Source organism: Leopardus geoffroyi, chromosome D3 (genome assembly GCF_018350155.1).
Source record: "Leopardus geoffroyi isolate Oge1 chromosome D3, O.geoffroyi_Oge1_pat1.0, whole genome shotgun sequence".
Classification (NCBI taxonomy): domain Eukaryota; kingdom Metazoa; phylum Chordata; class Mammalia; order Carnivora; family Felidae; genus Leopardus; species Leopardus geoffroyi.
In genome coordinates, this window is record NC_059339.1 from 11,984,501 (window position 1) to 11,999,229 (window position 14,729).

At 53.6% G+C, this 14,729-nt stretch overlaps 2 long non-coding RNA genes across 3 annotated transcripts; both read left to right on the forward strand.

Annotated features, from left to right (window-relative positions):
• Positions 1–754: 754 nt before the first annotated feature.
• On the forward strand, positions 755–7,741 carry LOC123587858. Of its 2 annotated transcripts, none has more exons than XR_006707566.1 (3): positions 755–934; positions 1,664–2,309; positions 7,445–7,741. It is a non-coding gene; the product is annotated as an uncharacterized LOC123587858 (long non-coding RNA). The 2 variants fall into 2 exon arrangements; XR_006707565.1 differs by lacking the exon at positions 7,445–7,741 and adding an exon at positions 4,356–4,647.
• Positions 3,621–4,313, forward strand: LOC123587860. The gene is made up of 2 exons (XR_006707567.1): positions 3,621–3,654; positions 3,709–4,313. It is a non-coding gene; the product is annotated as an uncharacterized LOC123587860 (long non-coding RNA).
• Positions 7,742–14,729: the final 6,988 nt, after the last annotated feature.

Here is a 14,729-nt window from a genome sequence, read left to right on the forward strand (position 1 = left end):
CCCACTTCGGATCCTCTGCCCCCCTCTCTCTCTGCCCCTCCCCTGCTCATTCTCTCTCTCTTTCTCTCTTTTTCAAGATAAAGAAATAAACTTAAAAAAATGTATGAGTGAGCTTGGGCAGTCATAACAAAATGGTACAAACTGAGTGGCTTAAACAACAGAAATTTGCTCACAATTCTGGAGGCTAGAAGTCCAAGGTCAAGGTGCTGGCACGGTCAGTTTCCTCTGAGGCTTCTCTCCTTGGCTCGCAGGTGGCCACCTTCTTGTATCTCTTCACATGGCTGTCCTTCTACGCGCGCGTGTCCTGGCGTCCCTAATGTGCCCTATTCTTTTCTTGTAAGGACACTAGCCAGATTGGATGAGGCCACCCTAAAGAACCCCTCTAACGTAATCACCTCTTTTTCAACGTTTATTTATTTTTGGGACAGAGAGAGACAGAGCATGAACGGGGGAGGGGCAGAGAGAGAGGGAGACACAGAATCGGAAACAGGCTCCAGGCTCTGAGCCATCAGCCCAGAGCCCGACGCGGGGCTCGAACTCAGGGACCGTGAGATCGTGACCTGGCTGAAGTCGGACGCTTAACCGACTGCGCCACCCAGGCGCCCCCGTAATCACCTCTTTAAATACCCTGCGTCCAAATACAGCTACATCCTGGGGTGGGGGGCGGGGGTCAGGGCTCCCACGCAGGAATTTCGGGGAGTTGGACACATTTCAGACCCTAACAAACCCACTTATTTTTTTTGTTTGTTTTTAGTTCCCACCTGAGATGAGGTTGAACCTTATGAAATTGCCGGCAGCCAATCAAGTTCGAACTACCAAACGAGCGAGTCCCTTTGGAGCCTGTCCCGTGCTGCTGGTAGAGGACGGAGGTGCGGGGACCTCCTACCTCTGGCTGGGCGAACCCCTCGGGACAGATGTGCAAGAAAGACGGCAGGTGGGAAGAAACCTGCGGAGACCCCTCTCAGGTCCGGAACACGGTCCCTCTTGCCGCCCCCCCAGGCTAATTCTGAGGCTGCAAATCTCCCTGTTCTTCACCGCCCTACCTGGGTTGTGTGCGGTGTGTATCCTACCCGTGTTTCTTGCCCTACGGAAGTTCACTTTCTTCTTCCTTCCTTCGTCTCCTCTCCTCCGGGGAATCTGAGTCCCAGAGAGGATCTCATTATGGGAAAAGCTGGCAGGCTCACCTCATAGCCGTGGCTATAAGGGTCTAAGCATCTTACAAATACGAACAGCTTTACCCTGAGGTCAGCCCTATGAGGGAGGTGTGGTCCTCTCCCCATTTTACAGATGGGGAAAATGAGGCACTGAGACATTCTATAACTTTCCTAGAGTCGTGCGTGCTAATAAATGGCAAAGCTGGGCTTTGAACCCAGGCAGACTGGCAGTTCTAGGTCCCACCCTCTTTTTTTTTTTAATGTTTATTTATTTATTTTGAGACAGAGATAGGGAGCGAGTGGGGGAGGGGCAGAGGGAGAGGGAGACAGAGAATCCCAAGCAGGCTCCCTACTGTCAGCAGAGCCCAATGGAGGGCTTGACCTTACAAACCGTGAGGTCATGACCTGAGCGGAAATCAAGAGTCGGACCCTTAACCGCTTAACTGACTGAGCCACCCGGGTGCCCCTAGATGCTACGCTCTTGACCACTATGCACCTGCCTCTTGCAGGACTGATGAGTCCCGCCGGGGACATCAGAGTGAGAACCTGATGAGCTCCAGTTCCGACGGGTCACTGGGGACAGCAGCAGAAGTTTCTTTTTCCAGGCTCCATCCAAGGGACGGGACTCTGTGTCTTTGACCAGGATAGCCCTCAGTTCTTGCCGTCTCTTGGGCAACCTGTGGCCTCTCCTAGGGGACCGGAAGTGACAGCTGAGACTGGTTTTGTGACGCGCCGTCACAGGAATCTGAGAGCATAGAGGCTTTGAGGTTGGCGGTAATGACCCGCCTCACGGCCTGACGGGGAGGGTGCGCGAGGTAGCGCATGGAACAAGGTCGGCACAGAGCCGGGCGCTCAGAAGGCACGCTGCGCGGCGGCTGTGGTTGGCCTCGTTGATTGTTCTGTAGCCTGTTAATTCCTAAGACTGGGATACAAATTCGACGGTTTGCAGGGTGCCTGACGGAATCTGTTTTTTCAGGAGTAGACGGGAAGGAGGCATTGGGAGTTGCAGGGCACTTACCTAAGCCAGGCGCCCTGGGAATCGCCGGACACACGCCGTCTCAGAATCTTCTCGAACAGCTCTGGAGAACACGATGCCCGTTTTACAGATGCAGAGACTGAGGTCCAGGGATGAGCTTGCTCAAGGTCGCTCAGCTGGTAAGGGGTGGATCATGGTTTCTGATGACCTTTTTTGCTTCACCTTCTCTCGTTAAATGGAGTGATAATTTTGCCTTTTGAAAAATTTTAAAAATGGCTATTTATTTTGAGAGTGAGAGAGAGAGAATGAGAGTGAGTGAGCGGGGGAGGGACAGAGAGAGAGGGGGGGAGAGAGAGAGAGAGAGAGAGAGAGAATCCCAAGCGAGCTGTCAATGAAAGGCCCAAAGCGGGGCTCAAACACACATACTGTGAGATCATGACCCGAGCCAACATCAAGAGCCAAACACTCAAGGGGTGTCTGGCCGTCTGACTTTGGCTCAGGTCATGATCTTGCAGTTCGTGGGTTCGAGCCCCACGTCGGGTTCCGTGCTGACAGCTCAGAGCCCGGAGCCCGCTTCGGATTCTGTGTCTCCCTCTCTCTCTGTCCCTCCCCTGCTCACATTCTGTCTCTCTCTCTTTCTCTCTCAAAAATATATAAACATTAAAAAAAAAAAAAAAAAAAAGAGTCGGACACAACTGACTGAGCCACCCAGGTGCCCCCGGTGGGATAATTTTATATACAGAAAAATTCATCTTTTTCGTGTGTATGTTTCTATGAGTTTGATGGATGCAAACGGTCATGTCACTGTCACAAAGATCCGGATTTCTGTTTCCAACAGCCGCCCACATTCCCTTGTGCTCCTTTCAAGGCAGCCTTGGGGACCCCCCTTCCATGTCCCTGTTTAGTCCCCATCTGTCTCTGTGTCTTTTGGATACCCCTCGGCCTCCTGGATCTCCCCACATTGGCATTTTGCAGTTCTCTTCTCATTAGTGTGTTTTTATTAGATGTCCCCCCCCCCCCCCACCGCCCCGCTGTGTTTCTACGACTTTCTGTGACGGCTATTTGCCAAGTTGCTAGCTCCCACCTCATTTCCTTTTCCGGGCTTAAACATTCATCTCACAGCCCACCGGCCTCTCCACGAGAGCTGGCATTTCGGAGGTCCCCAGCAAAACTCTTAGCGCTCTCCTTTGGCGACTTCTTTGTCTGGCATGACAACTTTCGGGGAAGCACCTCACCTCCTGCGGAGAGCCCTGCCTGGCCCCACACATTGGCTTCTATCTCTCACCTGCTCCGTGTGCTGGAACCCAAACTCTCACGTGATTCGGCCAAGCGGTCCTTCAAACTCTGCCTCCGGTCTGCCTGCTTCTTTCTAACCGGACAGCCGCCCTCGTTGCCTACTTGGAGACTGTGAGCCTCCCTGTGGTTTCCTGCCCCTCTCCTATCAATTTTCTCTTCCTATCAATTGATCTCTCCTTCTGCTCCTCTCCTACCAGTTTTTGGGAGATCTTGAGACTGTAAACGTAGGTCATGTTATTCCCCTATGAAAAACTCTTGTTTTCCTTCCCAGTGCACTTAAAGGCCTTCCTTCCGTCACACCTGAATGCTTTGCTTCCTTTAAAAAAAAATTGTTTTTGGGGGGGTGGGGAACGCACAAGCAGAGAAGGGGACCGAGAAAGGGGGACTGGGGATCTGCAGCGGGCTCTGCGCTGACGGGCTGACAGCAGTGAGCCCGATGTGGGGCTCGAACTCACGAACCTCGAGAGCATGACCCGAGCCAAGGTCAGACGTTCACGCAACTGAGCCACCCAGGTGCCCCCTGAATGTTTTTCTGTTCCGTGTGGATGGAAGACAGCATCTCGGACAACATCCCTGTTTCTCAAGAGGGTCAACACCATCACGGATGTGAGAGCATCGTGCAACGAAGTGTTATGCCAATGACCATGAGGATGACCAGTGTTGTTCCTTCTCCCAGTTTCAGAGAGGGGCACCCCCCCCCCTTTTGTTCCTTTTTGTGATTCTGTGTCCTCCTGGCTGCTTTTCACGTCCTTTTCCAAAGCCTTCCCCCTTCCCACCCAGGAATGCCACAGGGTGCTTCATCATTTCCAGTGACAGCCAAATAATTGAATTGTTATTGGTTTGGAAGGGGGAGAAATGTTTGCTAAATTGTTCCTCTTTGGATAATGTTCACGTACTTCCCAGTTGTGATTTATTTCTGCTGTTGGCAGGCTTTGCTGTCTGGAAACTAATTCTTCGATGGGAATGCAAAGGGAAATGGATAGCGGCGGGGTGCAATGCAGTGCGTGGGGTTTCCTTTTGGACGTGAGATCTGGATGAAATGTCGGTCGAGTTTCTCTGGCTATGGGGAGGTGCAGGAGGTGGTCCAGGCATTGAGAATCTTGGGGTGCCCAGTTCTCTGTGAGCCGCACAGCAGGGTCTAGCCTCTTGAATCCGGGGGTGGGGGGGGGCTGTGCCTCATCATTTGCTATTTGTGTGAGCACATTCCACTTCCAGGATCACCCCTGAAAGCGTTCTTTTTTTTTTTTTTTTTTTTTTTTAATTTTTTTCAACGTTTATCTATTTTTGGGACAGAGAGAGACAGAGCATGAACGGGGGAGGGGCAGAGAGAGAGGGAGACACAGAATCAGAAACAGGCTCCAGGCTCTGAGCCATCAGCCCAGAGCCTGACGCGGGGCTCGAACTCACGGACCGCGAGATCGTGACCTGGCTGAAGTTGGACGCCTAACCGACTGCGCCACCCAGGCGCCCCTGAAAGCGTTCTTATCCGCATTTTGCAGATGGGGAAAGTGAGGCTCGGATGGGTGAAGGTCCCTGTGGTGGTTATCGGATGCTCCGGGACAAGCCACCGCAGACTTAGTGGCCTCAAGACCACTCATTTCTTACGCTCACAAATTCCGTGGCTCAGGAATTTGGATAGGGTATAGAAGGGATACTTCTGCTCCTACATGTCTGAAACCTCAGCTTGCAAGACCTGAATGGCCAAGAGCGATTGGAACAGTTGGCCGGCTCATTCACGTGTCTGGCACCGGGGCTGGGTGGCTCACAGGCTGGGCTGAGCGGGGACAGTTGACTGGAACAACCCCACACGGCCTCTTCCTTCAGCCTGGGATCGACTCCTTGCATCACGGCACCGAGATTCATTTTTTTTTTTTAACGTTTATTTATTTTTGAGATAGAGAGTGACAGAGCATGAACGGGGGAGGGTCAGAGAGAGAGGGGGACACAGAATCCGAAACAGGCTCCAGGCTCTGAGCGGTCAGCACAGAGCCCGACGCGGGGCTCGAACTCACAGACCGCGAGATCATGACCTGAGCCGAAGCCGGACGCTTAACAGACTGAGCCACCCAGGCGCCCCAGGGCACCGAAATTCATTATAGGAAGTGGCTCATGTGATTACGGGGGCTCAGAAGTCCCGGAGTCTTCAATTTGCAAGTCGGAGACCCAGAAAACCGGATGGTGTCACTCAGTCCAAGTCTGAGAGTCTACAGATGGGGGCCCGATGATGTAAACCCCCGTCAGAGCCCCAAGGCTCGAACACCAGAAGCAGTGATCCTAGCTCAAGCAGAGAGCAAATTTGTCCTTCCTCTTCCTTTTTGTTTTATGGGGGGCCCTCGACGGATCGCACGATGCCCACCCACACTGGTGAGGAGTATCTTATTTAGCCAGTCCACCGGTCCAAATGTTAACCTCTTCTGGAAACGCCCTCACAGATACACCAAGAAATCAAGTTTTCCCAACCGCCTGGGCATCCCTTAGTCCCGTCAAAAAATTAGCCATCACATCACCTTATCCTGGATCATCATCCCAGCTTTTTATTATTTTTTTATTAAAAAAATTTTTTTTAATGCTCATTTATTTTTGAGAGAGAGAGCGCACGTGCGCACGCTAGAGTGGGGGAGGGGGAGAGAGAGAGAGGGAGACAGAATCTGAAGCAGGCTCCAGGCTCCGAGCTGTCAGCACCGAGCCCCACATGGGGCTGCAACTCACGAACCGTGAGATCATAACCCGAGCAGAAGTCGGACACTCAACTGACTGAGCCACCCAGGCGCCCCCACCCCCCAACAGCTTTTAAAACTTTGTTTGTTTGTTTGTTTTATTAAGTTTTTATTCATGTTTTGAAAGACCGGGTGGGGGGTGGGGCGGAGAGCATGAGCAGGGGAGGGGCAGAGAGAGAGGGAGACACAGAATCCAAAACAGGCTCCAGGCTCTGAGTTGTCAGCACAGACCCGGACGGGGGGCTCGAACCCACAAACGATGAGATCAGGCCCCGAGCTGAAGTCAGATGCTTAACCAATTGAGTCACCCAGGTGCCCCTTAAAACTTTGTTTAACTGCCTGAAATGAACAGGGAAAAATGCCTGCTGGGGGTGAGGGTGTAGAATAAAGAGGATGGGGCACTGAGTTGATGGCAGGATGCATGCTGGGCTGTGGGCTGGGTTCCTTCAGCCCGATGGCAGCGGCTCCCTTCCAGGGCTCAGGGTGTCTGGTGACGTGCCTCTGGGTGGCTGGCCCAGAGAGGGGCAGCCCCAGAGGTCGCACGGTGCCTGAAGAGGTCCTAGCAAGGGGTGTGGATCTCAGGCAGGAACAGCCTCCCCCGTTGAACGGGTCCCTGGGAGAGGAGGGTGGAGCCGTGAGGACATTCCCCCCTCCCATTTCCCCACCGACTGCCCAAGGCAGAGAGACAGGTCAAAGGGTGGTTTCCTCCTGTGGGCAGTCCCCAGGCGGGGGCATCTCTCCCAAATCCTGGTTGGCCGAGAGGGCCACACACAAACAGACGGAGGTTTCCCTGCAGTGGATGGTTAATTGTCTCCAGGTCGTAGGGACCTGCAGAATTAGGCCTTTCCGGACTGGACCAGGTCACACGGTCTAACCTCTTGAATCCGGTGGGCCCTGTCCCCACCCCCTGGCCACTCTCATTTCCTCGCCAGTTGTCCCGAAATCCAGGTCAGTTTCAAAGCCTGGGGCTCCAGGCTGCCTGAGCATGGGGTCACTTCCAGGGTCACTGACTGGACAAGGAGGTCAATTTCAGCAGGAAACCTACATGTAAGTGATGCTGGCTACATCAGGGTTCTGAACAAGGGGGCTTCAGCCTCTGCAATAGCCTGGCCTTTGCATTTCATTTTACACCTGGGGAGCCCGAGTCCTCCAGAAACTAACATTCATCATTTATTAAACAAACATGCTTAATAAATGTGTATCTACCTACCAGGCTTACAAAATAACTATCATTTGCAAACCTCACAATCCTGAGAAGGAGATTTTTTTTTTTTTTTTTTTTACACTTTCCCATTTAATAGATTTCCATTTGCTAGATGCGAATAGTGAGTCTCAGAGTGGTTAAGAGGCTTCTTCTCCGAGCTTACTCAGCTGGCCACCATCAAGTGGAACTTGAACTCTTCCCCGGTGGCCCCCCGGTGCTCAGCCGTCTTCGGGATTTCACCTTGAACCTCTGAACCCAAAGGCTTGCCTGACAGCAGGCCGCTCTTTGGCTTCTGGCTTCCCAGTTGGGAGAGGAGGAAGCAGGGGCCCTCCCTCTGACCCACCCAGCCACCCACCCGAGGTACCATTAAAGTTAATTGTTTTTACTGCCAGTTTAACATAGTCTTGTAAATTTTTTTATGACGTGGCCCAGGAACGCCGAGCTGTGTGCAGAACTCAGGGACGGACGGAATACAGTTTGAACACAGAAGCTGGGCCCCGCCCCCCCCCCCCCCCGGAGGTGTAAGATGGCCGGTATCCTCAGCTCTCCAAGGGTCCCCCTTTCCCTCATCCTGTGTTACCTGGCTGACAGTCTCCAGGTGACACTGGAAGATCCTGCACCCCACCCCCACTGACTGGATGGGTATCCCTCTTGACCTAAATTGGGGAATCCTCTGGAATCTGAAACCCCTAAGCCCTGGTAAGGGTTTCAGGACCTTTCAGAAAGATTCTGGGCAACTCCAGTGTGGCTCTGGGGGCGCTGGGTCTCTCCCAGCCTCGGGATGCACAGGTGGGCTGGTCCAAACAGGTGCAAATTGGGTGCTGGGGGTGCACATTCCAGATTGTGGGAAGCCTGGAGTTGCGGGTCTTTTCTTTTCTACTATTGCCTCCTAGAGAGCCCAGCCTTCCCTGACTGTCCCTTTAAGACGGGTAGCCCCAGATTAGAGAAGGCAGTGGTTGCTGAGCACTCGCGGCACTTGGCTTCCCCACCGAGACTTTCCCTGAGTCTGATGTCTCTCTCCATCTCAGTGCCTGGCATCCCCATCCTGAGGCTCTGTTTTGGCATCTGTCCACGCTCGTATTAAACAAACTGCTACTTCCAGTGCCCTCAGAAAGCTGTCAGGCACACCCCAAACATGTGTAATGGGTGACATATTTGGCATTCATGTAAGCCCAAATACTCAGAAGGCCCTTTCTGTATGCAAAGGCTTGTGGTAGGTGCGGGGGGCGGGGGGCGGGATATACAGAGAAGCCCGGCATCCTTGCATTTAAGGGGCTTTTAGTCTGGGCGTAAGCAAAATATGTAGACGTTAGGAATGGAGGAACTTCGCAGCTACCCAACAGGTAGAGCGTGGGTTCTCAAAACGTATTCCGGAATCGGCCGCACCAGCAAAGCACGCCCCGGGGAACCTGTTAGAAAATGCAAATTCTCCGGCCCCCTCGCTGACCTATTGAATCAGATCTCTGGGGTGGGGCCCGGAAATCTGGTTCTAACAGGCCTTCCAGGTGGCTGTAATGATCACTAAGGTTGAGAACCAGTGATACAATGGATACAGGCAGAGGCTTTGGAATGAGGTTTGAATTTCCCTGTTAGTTTCAAGGTTTTGGCCAAGAAATCCGAAGAAGCTCAGTGGGGGCTGGGAGGAACCGAGAGGGAGGAGAGAGTGAGGAGTGCGGGTGGGGGAAACTGGCCCCAGCCCGGTGAAGATGACTCCCCGACAGGGCCTCCTGGGTCAGCAGCTGCCCTTCTCGGCAGGATGAACCACTGGGCACAACCCAATTCGAGGAGGTCGGAGAGGAGCCTCAGGACGTGCCCACCCCATCTGGAGCCTGTAAACCCTGAGTTCAGCCCAACTCCGTCTCTGCCGGGCAGCGTGCCTTTGGGGGCACCCTAACCTTTGTGAGAGCCTCGATTTCCCCGGTCTTGGGGCATCACTGAGGCTCGGGTGAGCCTAGAGGCTGGTAGAAACTCCTAGGAAGCTGCACAGTCCCGCGTCAGGACCAATTTCCAGCGTTACTCAGGCCAGCAGCTCATAGAAAGTTCCTCTCTGGTGGGGACCACGAAGCCCGAGCGAGAGAGGTAGGTGGGGCCGCACGCTGGCTCGGAGCTGCGGGTATTGGGGGTGGGGGTGGGGTCGTATATCTTTTAGGAGAATAGTCCACTTGGGGTGGCACGGCCATAAGGTTCATGTCCAGGCTTTTCTCCAAAGCGCCCGCCCGGAGTGATTGGGTGTCTGTAAGGCTAATGAGTTGCTGAGCCTGGGGGCTGACCTGGGAAGCAGGGGCCGGTCCGCCTGGACCTTGTGGGGCGCAGGGCGCACCGCGTGGGGCTTAGGCGACCTAGGCCTTCTCCCAAGTGGAGGCAACTGTGATGTAGAGAGAATCCGCCGCAGGAGAGCTTGATCCTAGTCTGGAGGGTTCCGTAGGCTTTCCAAGTGGTTTTTTTTTTTTTTTTTTTTTTTTTTTTTGCGTAAAACGCAAACAATGCCCGACCTCCAGCATAGGATCCAATGAGCCAATGATCTAGCTCCTGCCTACCTTTCAGGACTCAGCTTTTACTAGGGCCCTGCCCGGGACATTCCAATGGGTAGGTCCTCCCCAGACCCCAGGCCCCCGCTTCTGCTGGAGCCTGGACCACTCTCAAGACCTCCTTAAGTTCCCGGAGGAGGGAGGGGGGCGAGAGGGCGGGGAGGCGCTCACCTCCCGGGGTAGAGGAGCTGGAGGCCGGGTGAGTTTCTCCCTTCCAAACTCGAATGGGAACAGCCCCCGGGGGGCCGCGGCCTTGCCCCGCGGCCACTGCCCGGCCCCTCCCCCGCAGCCCGGCCGGGCTTTGAAGAGCGCAGTTTACGAACTTTTCCATTTTCCTTCTGGAGGCGTGTTTGTTCTTCTCAATCACCTCGCTTTTTTTTTTTTTTTTTTTTATGAGCTTCAGAGCTGATCTGCACGTTCTTCCCTCCGTGTAATTTCAATTTGAACTCTTCCCGGAGCGGCCTTTTCCCTCTTGTGGCCTGCCAAGTCGTTTGAAGGCTGCGCAAACATTCTTCCCCTCTCCTGTCCCCGCGAATCTCGGTCTACACCCGCGAGGGGGAGGCGGGGGCGGTTCGGGTGGATCCGAGCTTTTCAGCAGACGCCTTCAGACAGTTTCGGAGGGCGAACTGGGGGAGGGGAGGTGAAACATCCGAATAATGGCCTCCCTCCATGGTCCGTTTTCATAATTGTGTGTGTGCGTGTGTGTGTTTGCGCGCGCGCATTCCCTGATCCGTATTGGGAGTCTTTCGAAGGTAGTGGAGACGGGAAAGGATTGGGGCTCCTGTGACGTCGATTTCCTTTCCATGGATTTCCTCATTCAACTTTTGCCATTTTCCTGGCGAGGGAGGTATTATGGTCATTTTTCAAGCGAGGGAACCTGAGGCTGAGCCAGGAGGTCAGTTTCTCAGCCACCTTGTTGGAATTAAAATCTCATTTGGAGCAAAGCCCTTTTTTGACAATAATTATTAGTTATGACTTAATGTAACATCATTAAATTCTTACAACAGCTGCCTTTGCTAAGCAGCTATTATGTGCCAGCTACTGTTCTAAGCCTTCCACTCATTTATTTTCCCACAAGTCTCTTTTATGGCGCCCTTATGAATTATGTACTTTCCACACGTGGGAGAGGAAAATCAAGGCACAGAGGAGTCGCCCCAAATTCACACAGCAGGGAAGAGCTGGTGTCAGGATTTGAATACAGGCACAGGCACCCCTACCCTCCACTGTTCATGCCTTTGGAGAATTTTCCCCAACATTATTCTGAGTCATGTGAAAGAAATCCCAGGCTAACTGACCCTGGGCTGTGTTTTCTTCCCCAGGGTCACTCTGGGGACAAACAGGAAGATGGGGGGGGGGGGCAAGGAGTTATGTAAGGCGGTGGCTTCAAAGGCGGCCACCACTGGGGTGCATAGCCTTGGCTCTGGGCAGCTAGCCAGTCTACAAGCTAAGGGCTGTCCACTCTCCATCTCCTGAAAGAGCCTACCTCCTCTTAGTCCATAGGCTGACCTGGTTGGGGAGTAGATCCAGGGCGCATCTGGGAGGGAGGCCTTGAAAGTGGAGGTGGTGGGGGGCAGATCAGGTGTTGCTAATAAGAATAAAAATAATAGGGGCGCCTGGGTGGCTCAGTCGGTTAAGCGTCTGACTTCGGCTCGGTCATGATCTCGGGGTTCGTGAGTTCGAGCCCCACATTGGGCTCTCCGCTGACAGTGCAGAGCCTGCTTGGGATTCTCTCTCTCCTCTCCCTCTCTCTCTGCCTTTCCCCCACAGGTGCTTTCTTTCTCAAAGAAGCTTAAAAATTAAAAATAATAACAGTCACGGTGCTACCCATGATACATAGTTCTTTTTTAAAAAATATTTTTAAAATATTTGTTTATTTTTGAGACAGAGAGAGAGACACACACACACACACACACACACACACACACACACACACACGTGTGAGTGGGGGAGGGGCAGAGAGAGAGAGGGAGACCCAGAATCAGAAGCAGGCTCCAGGCTCCGAGCTGTCAGCACAGAGCCCGACCCGGAGCTCAAACCCACGAACCATGAGATCATCTTGAACCCATGAACCGTGGGATCATGACCTGAACTGGAGTCAGTTGCTTAACTGACTGAGCCACCCAGGCGCCCCTACATAGTTCTCTTTGTATGTGAACAGCCCTGGAGATAGGGACATTCAGTTATTTCCTTTAAAGGACACAGAGAGGTTAAGACATTTGTTCAGAGTCAAGGAACCAGGAAAGTAGCGGGTACAGACCTTTTTAGGGGGACGGGGGCGGGGGGGGGGGACAGGGAGGCTCTCAGTGGGCGCTCCCTTCCTGTAAATTTGGCACCTTCTGATGGCATCATTTCTGACTGCCTCTGATACAGGCCACAAAACAGAATGAGAGGACCTCAGGGCAGTCATTCTAGCGATCTTCCAAATGGGGAAACTGGGGCCTGGGGAGGGGTGGAACGTGACTTGCAGTCCTGTAGCAAGTTAGCTCGTAGACCCACATAGACGTGGCACACCCCCACCCAACCCACCCTCCTCCTCCTGCTCCTAATTCCTCTTCCTCCTCCTTCCTCCTCTTCATTTTCTTTTTCTCCTTCTCCATTTTTCTTCCCCCCCCTCCTCCTTCTTCTCCTTCTTTTCCCCTCCTTTTTCTTCTCCTTCTTCTTCATTATGATTATTACTGCTCTAATTTTTTTTTAACGTTTATTTATTTTTGACAAAGAGAGAAAGACCGAGTGTGAGCAGGGGAGGGGCAGAGAGAGAGGGAGACAGAGAATCCAAAGAGGCTCCAGGCTCCGAGCTGTCAGCACAGAGCCCGACGCGGGGCTCGAACCCATGAACCGAGAGATCATGACCTGAGCCAAAGTGGGACGCTCAACCGACTGAGCCACCCAGGCGCCCCTATTACTGTCACTTAAGGGGTACACCTTCTTTAGCCCCTACCATAAGCCAGCCATGTTGCAATTTACAATACTGTATCTCCTTGTCCTAAATCTGGCACGGAGCTGGATCATCCTTGACACGATCACAGACACCAAAGCCAGAGTCCCAGGAAGTGGATTGTTCCTGCAACGACTGGACTGGTATCGTCTGTGCTGTGATCAATAGCTCCAGAAATGGGCAGATGAACGTCTTGGGACTGATTTATTGAGATGTTTCTCTTCCTAGTGACTCTGGGGAGGGCGGAAACAGAACTTTTCACTACGGAAATTGCGCCTTTTCCTTCTGTGCTCCAGAAATGGGAGGGTGATTAAAGGATGCCCAGAGGGGGTTGGTGCCCAAGGCAGCAGGTGGAGGTGGCCTGAAGGCCCCAGCTGGGAGGAGCCTCTCAGGAGACCGGCTGTGGATTTCAGTCAGTGCATCAACTACATTGGGAGCTGGGCACTCGTCTGCGTGTGGAACCAAGGGGCAGAGAGCTGGGTCAACCAATTCTCTCTCTCCTGTCCCCCCAATGTCCCCCCAATTAGAGTTGGAGGAGGAGCTTTGCATTCAGTGAAACTTTGGTTTGCGAGCATGATTCGTTCCAGAAACATGCCTGTAACCCAGAGCGCTCTCCTGTCAAAGCGAATTTCAAGAACCGTTGGCTCGGTTGCGATCATGTGACCTTGGGCGGCTCGTGCGGTGAGGCTTCGCTCATTTATCACGTTAAAATTGATCAGAAATGTTTGCTCGTCTCGCGGAACACTCGCGGATCAAGGTACTTGCAATCCGAGGTTTGACTGCGTTTTCCAGAGCCAGAGCGGGGCCTCCGATGATGGCCGTGAACTTGACCTCATCCACACTGCAGGCTGCCCAGTGGAGCTTTGAGCAGCAGGGGCCTGGGACTGTGGGGTGGTGGACGTGGGCATGGGGGTGTCTCCCCGATGGCCCCAGGGGGTTGCGTGGGGGTGGTCCAGCTCTGAAGTTCATCCTCACCCCGTGCACGCGGGGCGGGTGCACATTTTTCCACATTATGGGCCGGAGAGACGTGCCTAGCTCTCAGGCCTGGGAAGGAGGAAGAGAGAGCAGTCCAGGAGGGCGGGCAGTGCAGGGGAGGGAGCTGCGAACAAAGGGGCTTGCGCTGGATCAGGCAGGGCCGCTGAGTGACGATCCCCAGGCCCATGCTTGGAGCCGGCTGCCAGGAGGCACAGGGGGCGGGGAGGGAGATCCCGAGAGACAGGCGCACACAGAGACCCAGACAGAGGTTCGGAGACAGACTGCCTGAGATGGAGAGAGAAGAACACACAAAAAGGAGAGATGGAGGTAGTTTTGGAGGTCGGCGGTTGGAGGGAGAAACACGGAGAGATACAGGGAGATAGGAAACAGAGACGGGGAAATCCGCAGAGAAGGAGAGACGGGAAGACAGACCCAGAGTGTCAGAGAAGACGGCAGAACCACGGGAGGGGGAGAGAAAGAAAATCGGAGGGGAAAAAAGGACCCGGAACCGATAGGGAGACAGAAACAGACAGACCTAGAGAGAGAGAGAGAGAGACAGACAGGGAGGCAGAGGAAGAGACGGAGAGAGCAGAGATGGATGAGACGGAGAAGCAGTCAATATGATTTGTGGCCGACAGCGGACAGAAAACTAAATCAATGTAAATTCATTTCAGAGCAGGGATCTGAGATTATCTGAGTCCTTGACAGACCCCGCTTGATGGGTCCTGGGCCCGGAGACCGGTGCCTCTCGGGCCCCAGCGTAAGGGGCTTCCCATTACAGCCGCTCCCTGGGCACTCAGAATTCACGTCCAGCTGCAGGGACATGCGTGTGTGTGTGTGTGTGTGTGCACGTGTGTGCGCGCACGGGGTCACACAACCTCTCCTAGATACACACATCCTCACCACACGTGCGCACGCCCTCATGCCATTCACACTCACTGTAG